Here is a 19346-nt window from a genome sequence, read left to right on the forward strand (position 1 = left end):
ATCACATGTCTGATACTCATCACTATAGATTGGTGTAGTGCAAGCACTTTCCTGCCTCTGCAGTAGACGCTTAGATGTGACAGGTGTCCGCCGGCTGACAATAAATCAATTTGGATTTAAGAGAGCACCTACTGAGGAGCAGTGGGCCTCATAAAACGATCCAATTACATTTTGTGCTGGGTGAATCTATGATCTTGTAAGCCTCTCAATTAGATTAGATCGGCCCAAATTAGATTAGTTTAGATTTTCGCTGGTCATTTGCTGCCTTTGAGGGGATCCACCAGAATGAGCTAGGCACTCGTTTACCAGTTTAGCAGGTATGAATTTCCTCTGTTAATTCTGATGTGCTGGCTATAATAAATAAACTCAACTAAATGGGTTCAAATAGGGGTATAACTGACAAAAACTGTCAACACCAGTCTTGGCAATGTAAACTGTTTATAGATATTACTACAGTGGCCCATTTTAGACATTTAATATCTATTTTGTATAGATAGATAGATAGATAGACAGATACAATGTAAAAAAAAAAAGAAAATGTAGTTTTTACAAAATAATTTTGGCAGTTGTGCATTACCATGATATTAAAGGTAACAATTAACAAAAACAAATTAAATTAAATTATTATTTTTTTAGATATAATAATCAACACTCAAATGAATATATATATATATATATATATATATATATATATATATACATACACACACACACACACAGTATATATGCAAACATGTAAATCACATATAAGGCAGTTTTAGCATTATGTTTCTGCTCCAATTTGTTGTTGAAATATAATAATTTAAAATTCAGATAGATACAATAAGTGTTCTTGTGTTATCTTTCTTTATAAATGCCACTTGGTTCAATATTTTATGTAATGCAAATGAAATGTAGCATTTTAATTGTCCTTTTTGGGACTTTCTTCACTGTATATAACCTTAAACCCATGGTCACTATAGTGCATATTTCCATGACAATATAGTGTCTGTAAATGTTTAGGCCCACTAGACATAATCCAGAAGCCACCAATTGTGCTGCTGTCTAAGGTGCTGAAAACACAACAGGGGCATTTTTTTTTTTAAGTCCTTTCCATTAACATAACAGTATTTTGACTCTGCTGGTCTTAGCTGGTTTAAGCAGGTCTCCCAGCTTGGTCAAGCTGGTCTTCAGGCACTCCCAGCCTGAAAAGTCCCTCTAAAACCAGCCAACCAACTGGCCAATTGGTAAGACCAAAAAAACTGTTGTGTTTGTTTGATTGTTTTTATTATTATTATTATTTGTTTTTTAAAGGAACAGTATTTTAAGTTATGTTTTATGCCCATTTGATTCCATAAAAGTTTATATATTTATACATATTAGAACTGTATTACCCGTTTAACACAAAAGTGACGAAAGAGGAGCATTATACAGTGATTCAGTGCACTATTAATACCCCTAAGTCTTCTAAGAAATTCATAGTCAATTGGCATATTGTCGGCGAGGTAGAGTCACTGTCATTGAGGAAGGGGGTGTGTTAACCCCGGTCACAGTGTAGCGAAGTTGTGGAGGGTTTTCTCGGTTGCCATGGATTTGTAAAAGCTATTGACTGCGTTCAGCCTTTCACTGAACGTGTTTGTAAGAGAAACGCACCACTGAAGGGAAAGCATCATCGCTCGAGACATTCCGCTGTCTAGCGCTGACTAACAGCTCGAGCTCTGCGCACTTCGCACACAAACTACTGCGAAAGGTAAGCAATTCTTTATTTTTTGGCGAGGAGAGGTTTTTATCCTCGATATGTCATAAGATACGCGTGTTTTAACACTTTGAAAACCTGTTATGGGATGTATGAGAGTTATAGTAAAGCGCATCTGACAGGTGAAATCAAATCCGGTTATTTCCTATTCCGATGAGTAGCGTTCTTGCTCTGGAGTCCAGCTGTGATAGGAAACCCTACTGTTAGTCTTTTTTGACATACTGTGTGCTTTCACGGATATTAAGGCTGTTTAGATGATTCAAATATGGAGACAGAACTATGTTTGAATGTATCTGGCATCGTTTAAGTGTAGGTATTGTAGTCAGAACTGCATCATGTGAAATTAAAGATGGATTTAAGTGGCCATATGCATATTGTAAATTGCATTGCTTTTTGCTTGAGCCATACAGATGTATAGAGAATGAAGGTGTTAGATTTGCAACTCTTTTTCTCTTGGTTTATAGCATAATAGTGTATCAGTGGCGTTCTGTTCAGTCTGATGTAGTACAGTCTGTGAATCTAAAATTGATGCTGGCTTGCAGTTCTTTCTATGCAGCACATGTGGTACTTGCATTGCACTTGTGGTGCTTTAAGCATATTGTGCTTTTGAAAACATGCCCTTGGTAGCCCTTGACATCCTTACCAATCTTGAATAGATGCTAATTTTCCTCTACAGGATTGATCTCTTGTGTTTTTGGAGTGCTTGGCTTGCTCTTGGGTTCTCTCTGAACCCCAGGCTATATGGTCTTAAAATAAACATTTCGGTTAAAAGGAAAAAGGGTGTTAGAGCAAGCTGGTGAAGTTCCACAGTGTATTTTCTATTCTCTAGTTGAGAAAATCATCTACAGTATGTATTGCAGTGGCATATGGTGAGCTTTTGAAACGAGGAGGCAAAGTCCCATTCTTGCATTGATGGAGGTTTTTTAAATTCATGTTTCATTTGATGGTGAAATGGTTTCCAGGTTAATGAAACAGGTTATGAAATAACATTTATATTACATTATATTATAAAGCAGTCAGCTTTTTGAGTGAATAGTCATCAAACCCTCTGCAGGTGGATGCCGTTTATATATTGAGTAATTTCAGATCAATTTTGATTCAGATGTGACCAAAAGTGAAGATGTCTGTGTGGGTAAATTGTTTTCTTTGTCTATTTTGACCAGTTTCAGGCTGATATGCACATCTTTTATGAACATCATAGGCAGGTATTATTAAGCTGACGGTGTGATTAATAACCAATCCTCTCTCGTAACTTTTCACTTGTATCCCTAAACTTTATCCATTGGTTATCCATTCTTATCAGATTATTTTAGAGAAGGCAATACTACCTTTTCTTCCTTTGAGAAAACCCTGATGTATTGGTATTTTCAAGAACACAGAAACTAATATGTTGATTGAAAGAACTTATAGCCTGATGAAACATCAAAAACCATTGAAGAAACTTTCATTTTAAGAGTTTAGTTACACAGAATCCATTTACATAACACGTAGGCTTTGTGAACTCCTCAAGTAGACTCTTTAATGTAAAACATATTGAATGCAGCCCTCAGAGTTGAATTTTGATGTGATTATGAAGCCTTTCTGCCTATTATGAAAATCAGATTCTTTCTAAATCTGTGTCATGACAGCAAGATAAGTTACTCTACTGTAATGAAAACAATTAAAGTCGCATTAGAGACAGAAGGCAGCCTCGCGTGCTTTGAGACTTCACGAGTGAATTCGGGAGGATGAATTAGCACGATGATTGGTCTCTTCTTCGGTCCACAGTAAAAAGTGTGGAAAAACCAGATAAGAAATGAGTTGGATGTTCCTCCACTGAGACAGTGGGTGCGATTTGCTACTAATGAGTGGTGGCAGAGGAATGAACATTGTGCTCATCTGAGCTTGTGAGAACATCAAAGATTGCTGGTTTTCTATTAAACGTTTTTAAAATCCCACTTCCAGGAACAATAGGCTTCATTTATTTCAAATTCAAATCTTGCTTATGTATGATATCCAGTAGGGCTTATTATCATTATTATGCAACAGTTAACTTGATAAATTGGGTTGGGTCATACATTCGTGTGTTTATTTACTGGGTGATTTAACTGCGAAATTATAAATCATTAGGCCTGCACATAGTTTGAAAGCATTATGATTCATTATATGAAATATATTTTACAATAGCAAAGTTCAGTGCATTTTATAGTAATAAGGTTGAAGGCTTCAGAGCTCATGAGAAGTTCTAATGAACGTTATCCACCTTTCAAACCAATGGGTGATGTTTCTTTTTGGATTTGATGACCAAGAACTAACATACCCATTTAAGCAATTAAAATTTTATTGGAACTGTTGTTACGTTTTATGTTCATAATGTCTTATATAAGTTTTAACTGGAGTTCTTTCATGGCACAATGGCTATTTATTTGCCAAATTCTGCCAATTGAGGCCACTGTGAGGAAACTAGGGCAAATTCCTCTCACCAACAGTCCACAAATAGAACAATGCAGAACGCCACCAGATGTCTGCCATCCAACAAAATGATTTTCTATGTGTACAGTTTATGTGAGGATCAAGTAATGTCGCTTGTTGAGGAGAGGTGTGCTGTTTTCTAAACATTCAGATTTATGATTTAACGTGGCAGATGATAAAATGACTAGAGAAGAAGGTACTTAAGCATTTCTAGGGACCAGAACACCCCAGCGATTGCATAGGAACCTCCCACAACACCCTAGTTTCATGCTAGCGGGTCTTGCAGTCAAGCACCAGAAATCTAGTTCTTTATACTCTTTGAGGATCACTGTATATCGATGTGTGATAAGACCTTTTTCTTATTCATGAAATACTTTTATCTTATTCAAAGGTTGCAAAAACAATCCAGATTTCATTTTGTGTGGGAGATAACCTCTGTGGCCGAACGCAGTGTAGGCTAACTGATTTTCACTGTGGATTCGAACCATCGCAGGCAGAGATGAAACCTACAGCAAGGCCTCTCATCTCCATGTGTGAAGCCATATTCACTCAGACATACAAATTCAATTGAGGAACACCTGCGCCCTAAGCTACAAAATATGCTGCATCTCGCTTTTCATTTTCATGCGAGCTTAATGCAGGCGCCAAAGTTTTCTAAAGCAGAACGACACCAAATAAATAAATAAATGAATGAGGGTGGCATGCCTGAAAAGAATTGCAGATATGAAGTATATCCGTGTGAAAGGGAATGTGAGAGGGAGGAAAAGTTATTCAGAATGAGCTTTTTAGTCTGGTTTGCAAATGTAACATTACTGGAAATGTCACAGAGTTGATATTTTCAAACTTTGCAAACTGGATTTGGTTTGGTAACAAACACAGTATCAGTTCTAAATCATTTTTCTCAAGGACTAAGTTAGAGAGTATTGTTGTTAAGCTAAACATACAAATCGCTTCAAAAGAATAGTTCAGTCCAAAAATTAACATTCTGTCATTACTTATTTATCCTCAAGAATAAACCTGTATGGCTTTGAGCATATAGTGGAATCTCCAAAAAAGTACAAAAAACTCTGAATGACATATGCACACTGTTTTAAATTTATGACATAGCTTTGTGTGTGGAAACATAACCAAATGTAAATATTTATTCACTATATATATAAAATAACTTTATTAAATTTCATAAATAATATTTTTTATTTTTTTCCATTTTATAATGGCATTACTACATATTTTTAATATTTTATATAAAATTAACAATGCATTTTTGTAATAATATTATAATATCCTGTATTCTATATATTTAATTATAGTGCTTTTTTGTACTTCAGAATTTGGTTTATCAGCAGAAAAGAGAAAGTCTTACAGGTTTGAAACAACATCAGGGTCATAAATTGTGACTGAATAAAAACATTTTTGTGAACTATCCCTTTCATAATTGACCTATCGGTAAGCCCCGCCCCCCTTAGTTACTGTTGCTCCCTCGGACAAACAAACGGAGTTGCTCACTGTCTTTCAATGACAGCTACCTTGTCCCACAATGTTTTTGCACAATTTTGGACACAGAAGGCCACCAAATGGGAATTAAATATTCCATGGAGGGATTTATAAAATATTTAAAAATAAATCTGGTGGGTAACTCGAAGCGAGGGTTTACAAGATTACAATGTAAGCGGGAGAAGTCTCATATTACGGTCAGTCATCACGATCGCGGATGTCAACATGCACGATCAACACTGTTCATGTATTGCAGGCTACGATTAAATTAATGTACATTTAACCAGTTTAATATGGAGAGGCACTGAAATGTAGATCTACGTTTGTGTGTTTTTGACCTACACTGTACAAGACGCGAGAACAGTCCGCTATTTAGGTTTGTACGTTAGCATCACTAACTTTACCGTTAGCTAGTTTTAGCCAGAGATACCTTGCTAAAGCACAAGATAACATTAACGTTCTGTTTGAGCAGATGAAAACTGTAACTTAATGAGTGCATGACAACCAGAAAACGAACGTTTTTGTCTTCATTTGTATTGGGGTGAATACTTGGGGACATTTTGCTGTTTTGTTTGGATTCAGGAAATGTAATAAAATAAATTCCATTGCCCATCCTCTCCGGATATCTCGAATCAGTATTACAAGTACCCCAGGCACATCGTTTTACCATTTTTGCGGCACAATCACCACAAAACCGACGAGAACTCGCGATCTTCCAATGCTTTTCTATAGCGCTGAAACCTAAAGATGTCCGAGTTCCGGTCCCCGTGCAACTGATACTCGACTGCTATTGGCTCATCAACATTCTAGGGGAGGGGCATACCGATAGGTCAATTAGAACACCTTGGACCTATGCTATACTTAAGCCTTTGCTTAAGGTTTTCTATTACATCCCACATAGCAAATATTTTCTGGCCCAGCTCCAGGCCACACAATCACTTTTCCCTCGGCCCAAGTACCGTAAAAATTATGGCCCTGAAGTGGCCCAGAACTGGATTAAAGACAAGGGCCACACATGGGCCCTTAACACATTTGGGCCGTTTTCTATGTGGAATGAAATTACAATATAAGCTTCAGTTGTCAATTCTGAAGATATTCCTCACAGTGGCAGCACCTATAGAAACTATTGTTCATGATTACTAGCTTGAAGCCACTATCTCTGAGATCCACTTATTTGTTTAGTAAATTATTTTCGCCTGGGTGTTTGTGTGTAGCCTGTGTATTCTGTGGTTTTGAATGTGGGGGTGAAATAGATCAATTTTGTCTGTTCAGCATTGGGGGAGGGGAGTAACGGTAGCCGTAGTAAAGATTTGGTGATTATAGTGATGGAGATTCTCCCCTATACCTTATTTAACAGGCTGGTTGTCATTGGAGTTGCTCAGTCACCGTCATCAGTTACACCAAAAGGAGAATTAATATGATGAGGTAATACTGAAGGACAAACCTGAAAAGGAGGTCAGTTTTATCAGACATGTTCAGGGTTCCCTTTATCCATCCTTTCCCAAGAGGCAAACAGAAAGCAGGGAGAAAACCAGGCCTAAACATTTCGCAAATGCCTAAGGCAGTAGGAAAGCACAGTTTCTGTACGATTCATCTAGCGTTAGATGTTGTTTGATCATTCAGTATTATTTGGGGATCTTGAAGCACTGGATCATTAACTATTGGAGTTAACAGTTTTTTATGACTGTGAGAAAATGCCCTTTGGCTGTTTGTGTATTTGAGGTAATATAATATCTGCTGCGCACAGACTGTATTTCAGAGAAGCATCATTCTTTTTAGTTTGAAGTCAACATAAAATTATAATCGACCCTGTTTAATTCTCTTTAATGCACATTCCTGGTCTTATTGTGCACGTATAATCATAATTTAACATAATCATCTTTTATTAGTTATAAAAGCCTATAATCATAATTTTCAAAATGTAACAATTCTTTTTTCTTTTTTTTTTTACATTAATGCTAGCCAAAATCGAAATAGAGTGCTGTAGCCATGATGTCAAAACCCAGAAGACTAATTCGCCATAGGTTCCCTCAAGATTTTCCTATGGGTTTTTATAATGGGCTTTTTCAATTTATGAGTAAAACAAGGTCTGTGGAAAATATAAACTGACAATACTTGAATGTTTTGTAAATTACGCACACCTATACTAAAAATGTAAATATTGAAGCAGTTACTACATAAGAATTTTTGAGTGTGAGTGTGTGCAGTGTATGTTGTACAACAAATCATTCAAGTATTGTCAAGTTATGTTTACCACATAACTTATTTTATTTTACTTATAAATTTTATTTTATTTTGTATAGCTATTTTTTATGGCTGTTTCTTTATTTATTCTAGTGTGGAATGCCCATTATTCACTAATATCCAGTCAATTCTCGATAGATAGTGTCCCTGTAGATATACTTTTTTTTTTTTTTTTTAAATCTGAAGATCCCATTTCATTCAGACACATGTCACAAGTATGTTTCTTGTAATTTCCACTTTATATCTAGCAATTGTGATTTTTAGCTCCTAGTGTAAATATATATCTCACAGTAAGAATTTATTACTGATTTCAAATTTTTTTTTTTTTTTTTACTATTATTTTTTATGTGGTTTACCAACCATACCTCTCAACAGTATAATTTGAGTCAAGTTAAAAAAAAAGAGAGTGAATGAATAAAGGTAACGAAAAAGGCAATAGCTTCTTATTAATGTCTTGCCTTTGCATTCTTATTCATGTGTGACCTTATCAAGTTAGCTTGGATATAGGAAGTTGAAAGATCAGCATCTTTTTAAAAATAAAACATCACATTGTTGCACAGGGCTGTGAGGCAAACGCCAGCGGCAACATTTCCTGCAGGTGCCCATCCCCCAGCATGCCTGTGGTTAGAGTTGTGATTAATGGTCCTATCTCTTTCACAAATCTCCACTTCCACAGATGCACTTTAAATCTTATTCATGAGGCAGGACATATCAGTTAAACAACAGGAGATACGATTCTGAACTTTTCAAGACAGATCTCGTACTGCACCGCAGGGTGCCGCATTAAAAAATCATGCTAGTATATGTCCCATAACATGATGTGAAATATAGCATGCTTATGATGTCTACAATATAATGTTCCCTGTGATAGAGATATGAAACGCAAAGCATGTGACACTGATGGAATTTATACGAGCCATTATTCAAACCAGCAAGACCCAAACTGTGAAGAGAGCAGATTATATAAATAAAAACAAAAAATTATAAAATGACGAATGGGCTTTGACCGCTTATGGAATAGCGACATCTTTGTCCCTGGGGTTCTCATAAAGGAGGTTGTGTTTCAGGGTATGGGCAAGCCTGGAAAGGCACTGCAAAGATGGAGTGGAGGGAAAGAAAGGATGCTAGAAAGAAAGGATGAAGGAGGATAGATGTGACAGCCATGGGGACCTAAAAGTTCATGGCAGTGAAAAGGCTCATTGTGTCCGGGGACGTGATATGAAACATGCAGAGGTCTGCTTTTGCGCCAGTTTGTCCCTCTCACTATGTAAACAAGGATGTACCAGTCACAGGACCTGCAAAAAGACCTTTAATGAAGAAACATTTAGCTCTTGCGTTAACAAGCTCCTTTATAAATTTAAATGGATAGATCACCCCAAAATGAAAATTCTGTCATGTTCTTCCAAACCTGTATGGAATTTTTTTCTTCTGTGGAACACAAATAGAGATGTTTTGAAGATCATTCACGCTGTTCTTTTACCATAATGACACCAGATAAGAACCTGGGGATGGCTGCATGTTAAAAGTTAAAGTTTACACCTAGTGTCATTGTAAATAGTATTCGTAAGTTAAAATAAAATGAGCACTAAGTAAAAATGTATGCACTACTAATTATTTGAGTGTGCTTAGATGAAACATAGCTCCATGAATAAACTACAATGTAATCATTTTTCAAAGTTATAGAAAAAAAAGATTATTGGAGTATGGAGAAATAAATACTTTTTAATAAATCCATAAAAATAGAGAACAAAGTACAAAGTAATACAATACTGATTTTTTTTACAGGTTAAAATTTTGCACTTCATTGCGTTGTGTTGTAGGGTTAACAGAAATGCCCGTAAAAATAAATGGATAGCAGAAAAAGTAATTTTTTTTTTCAAGCTTTCACATTTAATTCAACGTGTTACTTGCCATTTCTTTGTAATTATTTGTTAAATTTACTAGCAATTTCTAAGAAAAAAAATCCACAATTCTACACCACAAGTTATTATTATTATTTTTTTTTGTGTGTATGTGCATGTATTTATGAAAGTATTTTTATGGACCTTAATTAATTGTATTTCTTTTTTTTATTATGTACATTTAAATATACAAATTATTTTATTTCATGTTTATTTATACACTCTATTTCAATGGAAACTCGTTATTGTTTTCAGTTATTTGAATTTTAAGAAAGGCTGTTGCAACACAGGAGCTGTCAATCTCCAAAATGAACAAAAAAAGCACCATAAAAGCAGTCGGTACAACTCAGGATCTATATTATAAGTCTTCTAAAGCTAAAGGATAGCTTTTTAAGTAAATATAAAAAAGTAATTATTGACTGACTCTTGCTTGACAGCTATGTTTACTATTCACTATAATCGTTCATGCTGTTTTCTTCCATAAAACTTTTTTCTTTTGTATCACAAGGAAGAAAGAAAGTAATACAGGTATAGAATAACACAAGGGTGAAATTATGAAAATATAATTTTTTTAAAGAATTATCCCTTTAAGCATGACTGCTAGGATTTAAATCGACAAAGCAGCCAAAACTAAGCTAAATAATTTAGCAAGGGCTTGTGGGTCATTAACTTGTTTTATTGTCTGAGGTCAACCTTCATGCCAGAGCTAAGGACTTCAGCTTGTCTTGCATCACATTGTAAATCAGTTCTAATGGGTATGAACTCCATATGCGCACACATAAACAAAAACAAGACCAGCAGGTGCAGTCCCCATGTGAATGAAGCCATTTCTGCCTTCTCTAATGCCCACTTCAATTTGTTTAGCATGCGCTATGGTCTTAACAAGCCTCTCTATACAGTATATCCAACTTGGAAACCATGTCTATCAGAATGACAGAGTGTGAGACCCATATATAACACCCCCATTGGGACCCATTACATTGAAGGTGTTACAAAGAGACACGCAAATGCAAAAAAAAAACACAACGCACATACTGCTAATATATGTGCGTGCCCTGCATAGAGAGAAGATGTTTACTAGCTAAGAGCAGTAAAGCGCTATTAGCCGGGCATCAGAGGGTTGATGAGCATTGATTAGAAAGAAGCATGGAAGGCATAATAAATGGCTCGCAAAATGAACTTCAGTCTCTGTCAGTCTCTCAATGTGCACTTAAACCTTAAAGACACTGTTGCAAAGCAAAGCGTCTTAAGGTAATTAGATTCAGCCTTTTATACGTGAAGTGTTGCACAAATCTCAACATATGGCCAGAGTTTGTGTGGAAATGTAATTGGATTTAACCCAGCGCTAATCGAATTAGCTAGTTAAATTATCTAAATAATTACATTTGAGTCATTCGGCAAACACTCATTGTAGATGTGAGAAGAACTTGCATCAGTCTTCAAAACATGATGAAACTAAATGCATCTCAATAAAGCCATAAAAGCATTATCTTGAATGTAAATTTGTGTTTTTAACCAACCAACCAGAACATTTTATCGATATCTATCTATCTAGCTAGCTACTGCTCTGTCTGTCTGTTGTTCTGTACGTCTAATGTTTATGCTTCTGTCTATAAACATTCAAATTTGAAAGCTAAAAGAAAACAACAACTTTCAAACAAGGCTTTGTTTTGTAAAAAAAAAAAAAAAACCTAGCTTTTTCTAGTTAATTGCAGTTATAAGAATTTCTTTTAATTACAATTTTTTTACATTTAATTTTGAATTGCAATTCAACATCCTGTTTGAAACCTCAATTCGAATAATTTCATAATACAGCAATAGAATCGTGATTAAAAGGCATTCATTATGTGACAAATTTCTCTGGAAATTTACTGTGTTCCTCCCTGTTAGGACACCGTTTAATCTCTGACAAAGAGTTTGCGGAAGGATAAGACAATCTTTGTGTCTGTCCTTGGCACTGTGCGCACCTAATCGTGCTTAGGGCCAGAAGCACAGCGATATTCAAGATCTCAATGTTCACATCCTGCAGGAACAGCAACTGTTGTACAAGAACACTGCCAAACCAATAATTCAACACTGCATTCTGGGACCAAAACCCCATGTCCCTTTCTGACCCCTCTGAGAGCCCACAGCCCTGTGACCTCATTACAATTTCTTCTGCAGGTCCCTGTGAAATCCCCTAAATTCAAGACAGATTCCAATTTGTTCAATTTATCTTTGTATTTAGAGGGAATACAGATGTGCTGTTAGTTCCCATATGGGTGATTGTTCGCTAATTTGGGAAGCCTTGGGAAATAAGGAAACTGGGTTCTTGAGTTACTTGGGTAACAAGCTTTTGCTTGCAGTTAATTGTGATGAAAAATGCTGTTATTGCTTTAGTTTCCTACATCCCATTCCTGTTGCTCAACTGGTGCTATAGCTTGATTTTAATACACAAACTGATAAAATATATATTTTTATGCACTTGAACAAAAGCATGTACAGTAAATATATATCTCAAAAACTTAAACCCTGCTGCAGTTACCTTATTTCAAATGTCATTATTGCAGAACTCAGGAGGGGATGGCATTCAGTTTAGACTTTATTTGAAGAAATGTAATCACTATGCTTATAGTGGCAATTGCTACATGGCAGATTTAGGTACATAAAGTACCAGAAAACAGAGCATAAGTGATGTTACTTTCAGTTTAATTGTTTTAGCTAATTACAGACATGCAGGTACAACAGCAGAATGCTTTAGAGTAGTACAAACAAAGTGTACTGATACAAGATGTTCACGTTTGACATGACTGTACAGTTGCTAGTAGTGCTTTCATAGGATTCAGATTGATGTAAGCAGAAGCAGGAGACACAGGTTTAGTTTCTTTTTTTGTGTGTGTTTTTAGAAATATAGTATCACAGGGAAAAAAATGGTAATACATTTGGTACAATAATTTTGAAATTATGATTTCATCTCATGATTTTGCCTTGTGTCATATTTTTTTAACTTTTTGTCTCATAATTATTACTCAGTATATCATCATGATGATTTATCATAGCATGATTTATTTATTTTTTTTAATTATGTGGCAGAAATGGGCTTAATGTTTACATGCAAAATTTTACTTTTATGTTGTTCTTTTGTAAAATGACTTTGAAGTGTGTTGGCTACAAATGTGAAAAATTTGAAGGCTACAGAAACAGTAAATTTTATTTATACATTCTGCAGAAAATCTCAAGATACTTCAGACTGTTTTGGCTCAAGAGACGTCAAATGGTAAAAACAGTTCAGAGTTACATTTAATGTTATGTATCATGGGAAACGATTGTCCTACTTTAGAATGAGGATATATTTGAACTATTATCAGACACCATGGCAATAAAATAAGTTGCTTAAAAGCAGAAACTATGGCATGCTGAGTGCCAAGCCTTGTTTGTTGTTATGTTGTTTACTAGTAGGCTAGTAGTAGCTACTCAGCTGTTGTGTTCAGCGTTGTGTGAATACCCCTTAGCAGTCAGATTTAAGTGTGAAAGATCATGTTTGTATGGTTATTTTAAGAAATGTATAGAATACTAACTGGTTCTTTATCACTCTCAGGCCAAGAGAATGACAAAAAAGATAGCTATAATTGGTTTTCATTACGGACTGTCCTTGACAAAAGAATTTCAAGCAAAACATCTCACAATTAACCCTAATTAGTGTATACTGATCCTTTTTTTTTGCCATTCTGCAGTTCATTTTCTCTTTTTCTTATAAGCTTTAGCTGTCTACCCATTACCTGTGTCTTACGCAGGTTTCCGCACTCTCCTAATTAGCATCTAGCTGGGAAAGCGAGCGCAGATGCGTTACTGTCTGCGCCGAAGCCCCTCAGAGACCTGCTGTTATATGACTCACCTCAAATATGGCTGCCAAAGTGGTTTCACTTCTTTGTCAGTCATTGTACGGGTTGACATGGATGAGAAGAGACACGAACAAAGCAGTTTTGCACACTTCTTTCCCACTAACGATGTTTGAGGAGAACAGTTATGTTAGCTTTCAACACAGTCTTTTTCTATATGCTCATGTGTCTACATGCATAGAGAGGCTTTGTGTTGGGCTAAATGCGTATGACAGCATAACAATATCCGTTAGGCATTTCGTCAACATCATTTGCATAGATTGTTCAGATCAAAAAAAGGTCTTTTGTGTCACTGACAAGCATCATTGTAACAGTCGATTTATATTTTAATTATTTATATATTTACAAAATAGTTTTTCTTTTCTTTTTCCATAATTACAAACCAATTTCTGCCTGTCGTATAGTGTATGTTTCAAATGTTCAGCAAAGGTTATCTGAACCCCCCTCATTTAGAAATGTCACAGATCCAGAACTGTCAACAAACCCAGTGGTAAATTGCACGATGCAGGTGTTCTTCCTACACCCGAGGTCTGTTAAATGCGACCCTTGTGGTGATCTGGCAGCGTGTGGTGGTAATTGGACGACGGGGCTGTCCATCATACAAATGGGGTCGAGAATCAAAAAAAGACCTGCCTACGCTTTCACAGGCCATCAGCTATGATTGACACGTTGAGCTCTGCTGTGCAATAACAGCCCCGAGCGGTTTGTATCTGATTCATTACATTCACTAACTGAATCTTTCAAGACTGCTGTGTTTGAAGTTGTTTTCACTACTCTTTAATGTATTATTTTCCATTGACTGCAGCTAAACCGGTTACTATGGGCAACCTGTGTCACATGGGACCCTTGATAGAACTACTAGTGTGTGAGGTGCCTGTGGCGTAAATACACCGTTTCTCCACACGTGCACGCAACAGAAAGAAGAGGAACACTGTTTCATCTGGCTGGTACCATGAGAGAGAATTCATGCAGTGCAGAATTCAAGTATTGTTCAATAGAGTTGATAAGAGCTGCTTTTAATTTTCAAAGCAGTTTTGGCAAAAATGATAATTCTTTCATCTTTTATTCACCCTCATGTTGCTTCTAATCCATATGACTTTCTTTCTTCGGTCCGACTTTATATTAGGTGGCCTTAACTACTATGTACTTACATTTAAATTAATAATTTGATACAAGGCACTTATTGTACATACATGTTTTTACATTGTACTTATATTTTTAAAAATACCTATATGTACTTACATCTGTAATTAATTTCTGTAATGTTTTGCAATACAATATGAACACAATAAGTACATTGCACTTATTTGTTGATGTAAGTACATAGTAGTTAAGGCCACCTAATATAAAGTGTAACCCTTTCTTCTATGCAACCCTAATAGGAAAACAAAAATTCTGCCCTACAAAAATGATTTTTCAAAGTAAAAAAAAAAAAAAAAATACAACAATTTCATGTTTAATTAAAGCTGCAGTCCATAACTTTTGCCTCTTTGTCGCCATCTCTGTTTGAAAACCTGGAACTGCAGCCGTGTGCAGAATTATCTTAATGCTTGGGGTTGTGAGTCAGCACGGCTTCAGGGCAGATAAATCTAATGTTCTGAAGAGTAAGTGTGGCAGTCAGTCACCGCACCGGTGTGGATATTTACTGTAGCCTACTTCGAAATCACAGATTCTAGCTTACGCCTTGGAATATATGACCCAAATAAGAATTTTCACCGTATAATGCCATTTGAACAAGTAAGAAATAAGTCTGCCACATTTGTTTTGACCAACTGAGGAAAAAAGCATTAAAATATCTCGCTACCAATGGTGATTAAATCTAAAGATCGGTTAGCTCATATCACATCAAACCATGCAAATTATTATTATTGTTATACTTTATTCTCAAATTATTCATGTTAACAACATCAGCATTGCTTGTAGCATTGAGTATAGTGTATATTAGCACGTAGATTTCAATTTCTGTAGTGTAATCTAATTGTCATGCCATTCGAATTTCTTAAGAAATTATTTTAACCCAAAAAGCAAATTATGCTACCTTCGAACTGGTTTTCTTTAAAATACAAATTGTGTGTAATCCCAGGCTATCTGTAATCGGAAGCATATTTAAAACTGGAATATACTTTCATTTCATTCACATGTGTTTTATAAACACATAATCCTTTCTGGATTACGATCCACTATCAAAATGATACATTTAATTATTCTAGCTGCTGTGAGAAAAGGCTATAAATGATACATCTCCTGCAGGATCCTCACATGTGATAGCCTACTAGCTGGGACAACTTCTTTATGTTTACAGACGTGACGTAATGACGCAGTGCCATGCTCGAATTTCCCGCGAAAACCTACCCGTACCACTCAAATTAGAAAACATTATTATAAGATAAACATTGTGAATCGGGCTAAAGTGAGGCGATAGTTTTGAACACTGGCTGGTTATGTACTTTCTCAGATATTGATTTCGGATAATTTTTAAGCAAACGTTACGGACTTCAGCTTTAAGTGTGTTGCTGTTTTTTAATTATTTATGAAATATAGTAGCAATTTCTGAGTAAAAATTGTCCATCCTACACCAATCTTTTTTTTTTCTGTGTGGAAACTGTGCCAGTCACTTTTTTCTAAGTGTATAAAATAGGAACCGGAGCTATTCAGCTTCTAAAAAGGATGCAAAATCTCCATAAAATTACCTAAAATTTATAGTTTTAAGTTTTTTGAAGTCATATGATAAATTTGTGTGATATACTGTCTGAAATTTGCATCATTATTCACTGATAATCTTCTCTTCCAGCTGTTAACCACTGTAATCGGATCATTGAGTGATTCAGAAGTACTAACCAGATTAGTCAGGTTTCCTGAAAGAATTGTGCAGACTGAATCATTTTGTGAATTGAATCATTTGTTCAAGAACTCAACTCAAGAACTTTGTTCAAGAACTCAAAGAATAATTAGTTCACAAATTATACATTGCTACCTCTCTCATGAACATACTTATAGAGAAATAGAGCAGATGTAAATGATTTTAAGATGTTTTTTTTCTTTCTCCTTTTAATCTCATGGCTTTAGAAGATTTTGAATGTAGCAAGATGAATTTGCGCAGCTTTTGCTTCATTTTTTGAAGTTTGAATAGTCTAGTCAATTTTAATTACATGTAAAGAGTGACCTGTTGTGTTCTACAGAAAAAAAAAAAACTAAGTCCATGGATTTGGGTGAAATAGGTTGATTAAATAATGTAAGAATTTTCTTTTTAAGACTTCCATGATCAACATGCCATCATACAGTCATCCACAGTGGTCACCAACTAAAAATAAAGAAATAAAGAGGGAGAGATTGGAAGTGGAAGGCATAAGGAGAGTGAGGGAACATACTCATGTTCATCTCCCGCTGATCCGTATCTAATCTCATTACCGTAATACAACGGCACCATATATAATGTCACTTTTTGTTTGGACAAAGATAGAAAAACAATCCCGCTCCCATGTCCCCCTCCCTCCACCTGTGGCATGAGAGGCTTTGAGCTCCGGTGTGCCAGCTCATCCATTAAAACTCACATTCCACTAAGTCTTTTATGCCACCCTATAAAGGGCACTTGGGCAAGCTCTTCTCCATTCACTCCCAAGTGCTCAGCATTCCTCTCACTTGACATGAACATCCTTTGCTGGACCCAAGTGGCCTTTTATTTGAATTGTGTCTTCAAACAGAAGCTACGCTGTTATGGTCTTGTTAGTAACTTTCTCAACCAGGCTAATTTGGAATAGATGCACTTCTGCTTGCTTTCCATCAAAGGCATTCTGAAGGAACTTCAATATTCTTGAAACATTTTGAGTATTCCAATTTGCAACCAAAAAATCCATTAAAATTAATGTTAGTTGGCATTTGCAACCCATTTTACTGCAGCAATATGACATAAAAAGAAAGAAAGAACAATAAATAACCAGAAAGGACCATCATTTTAGAGGCAGATTAAGTTAATAAAGTACATTTTGACATTTTTTAAAACTGTAATGATAACAATATTTCCATTCACATAATGCTATGTTATTTTGGGAGTGTTGGATAAAAAGGCTGGATGGAAACAGTAATATGCATATAATATTGCTAAATTTATATGGAAACTATTATTTTAAAATAAATCAGTCAGCAGATGTGCATAAACCATGATGCAATCACATTTACGAATACATTTCTAGATGTGTATCAGAAAGGTCATTTGACTGAATAATTCACTCAGAGAAGATATTGATTTTAGCAATATTCATTTTTTTAAATTAAAATTTCAACTTGTATATGTATTTAATGAAATGTGCACAGTAACTGAGGTATGGTTAACAACCTGTTTGTCAAGTGTGAAATCACAGAGCATGTGATTGTGTTTATGATATTCTATTCATAAGTATCAGTCTATTAATAATGTAGAAAGTGCTCTATAATGATAAATTATGCATTGACTTAAACATAGTTATTGTATGTGCTGTGGTAGTCAGAATGACCTCTTTTGTGACTGCAGTATAAATAATAGAAAATGGTCTTGTTGCTGTACACTGCTGTGAGTAATTTAGTATTAGCATTGGAGTCACGTCACCAAATTGCTTTTGTGCTGTGATGTGTGGATGACATACGGTGAGCTTAACCAAACCTAGCAGTGAATGCTAACAACAGACTTCACCTTCACTAGACCGTTGAACACAAATATCATCCGTTTGTACAGCAAAACCACAATTTTGGGATACAACAGCTTTAGCAGATTAGCATAGCAACACCTAGCACATCAGTGTAAAGACCTTAGTGTTAAGGTTATCGCTCCATGCATTACTAGCATGATTGTTGCCATTTTAACCCCCACTTCACATATTATCACATACACAGTTTCTTTGGTAGGCTACTAAAGCTGAAGGAGATGTGGCATTGCAAATGGATTTGTCTCAAATCTACTAGCGGTTCAGAACAAAGTAAAAAGGAGTGTGTCAAAAAAGGGCAAGATGAGATTTTTTTCATGTTTTTATTTAGTGAACGTACATATTTGTCCACTTGGTCTTGTCCACCCTGCACAGACTGTGAGGGGGAATGATAATGGTTTGAAAGAGCCGTGTCTACCTGCCGTTATCAATGGAAGACAGCTGGTGTGAGGAGATACGCTGGGAATTCATAAAGGTCCCAAGCTTGGCAAGATGATTGCTCTTCACACTGCCTGAAATGAAACCCCTCCCCCTTGTATTATTTTATATAGACATGTATTAAAGGATCTGTAAAGGAAATGGAATTTGAGAATGCAGCTGGCAAGATCCGGTGTGATTTCCGCAAAACAATCATATCTTTAGGGAAAATTGGGAAAATGACTAATTCTGAGAACAGATGTTCATAACAAAATGGCAGTACTTGAGTCTGTCTACAAAACGGGTGCTTCTAAAGAGCTTCTGCCAATTTTTTATATTAAAAATATTATTTCTTTATGTTCTTTAGTATATTTAATAATTTCTATAACACTTTTTCTTTAATCTTGAGGTCTTGAGCCAATATTTACATTTTGATCACCTTGATAAATGTGTGGAAATAAACTATGGATTTGTGTTTTGTCTTTATTTTTCCATCGGTCTGTATTCTTATTTATCTATTTATAGTTAATCTAGTTTTTATCTATTTATT

The 19346-nt window shown here is 35.5% G+C and overlaps 1 protein-coding gene across 2 annotated transcripts in view; it reads left to right on the top strand.

The window, feature by feature from the left end:
• The first annotated feature begins 1502 nt into the window (after nucleotides 1-1502).
• The window catches only part of chl1b (cell adhesion molecule L1-like b), a 97684-nt gene continuing 79840 nt past the window's right edge, over nucleotides 1503-19346 (top strand). For both annotated transcript variants that reach the window (XM_058779313.1, XM_058779311.1), the window contains exon 1: nucleotides 1503-1729. The gene's annotated coding sequence lies outside the window, so the exon portion shown is untranslated. The remainder of the gene's footprint in view (nucleotides 1730-19346) is intronic.

This window comes from Onychostoma macrolepis, chromosome 06, assembly GCF_012432095.1.
Source record: "Onychostoma macrolepis isolate SWU-2019 chromosome 06, ASM1243209v1, whole genome shotgun sequence".
Taxonomy (NCBI): domain Eukaryota; kingdom Metazoa; phylum Chordata; class Actinopteri; order Cypriniformes; family Cyprinidae; genus Onychostoma; species Onychostoma macrolepis.